Source organism: Phyllostomus discolor, chromosome 2 (assembly GCF_004126475.2).
Source record: "Phyllostomus discolor isolate MPI-MPIP mPhyDis1 chromosome 2, mPhyDis1.pri.v3, whole genome shotgun sequence".
Taxonomy (NCBI): Eukaryota; Metazoa; Chordata; class Mammalia; order Chiroptera; family Phyllostomidae; genus Phyllostomus; species Phyllostomus discolor.
Window position 1 is genome coordinate 177,275,667 of NC_040904.2, and position 597 is coordinate 177,276,263.

A 597-nucleotide genomic window follows, 5' to 3' on the forward strand; every position below is an offset into this window, starting at 1 on the left:
GGGAGTTAGTGAATGGATAGAATGTCATATGGGACTTTATTAAACGACTCATTAAAACTGCTAGAAAAATAAACCTCTGCTGACTCCAGAGGATTAAAAAAAAGCTTCAAAAATCTAAGTTCAAACACAATTCAGTAAACGTAGGAGACGTGTAAATTAAGTCTGGGTGCTTGCAAGACCACCTCCTCTGTCACCTCGGGCCAGAAACTGGGCACAGGTGTGAAAATATTGCAAATACAGCTTTGAAGACAATTTTCAACGCGAAACATTTCTGCGCCCTAAGAACTTCAGGATGGAAAGCACGTTACGCAGCCCTGTGTTCTCGCTGGATGGCTAACCTTTCCGCCTTTCCCATCCCGCCACGCCCCCTTCGCCGCCGCCTCCATCCAGGAGGCGTTTGTTTATGTGACGTAAGCCGTAGTAAGCAGTCCCCGCCCCCGTTTCCCTCTGGCCGCCGCGTTTCCCGCGTCGCGGCGCTTCTCCCCTTAAAAGGACAATAGAGGCCCCGGGAGCGCGCGCGGCCTCTGGGCCTTCTCTCCACTCCGCCCTCGACGCGCGCGCGCCCGTATGCAAATGAGTTCGATTCAGGAGAATTTT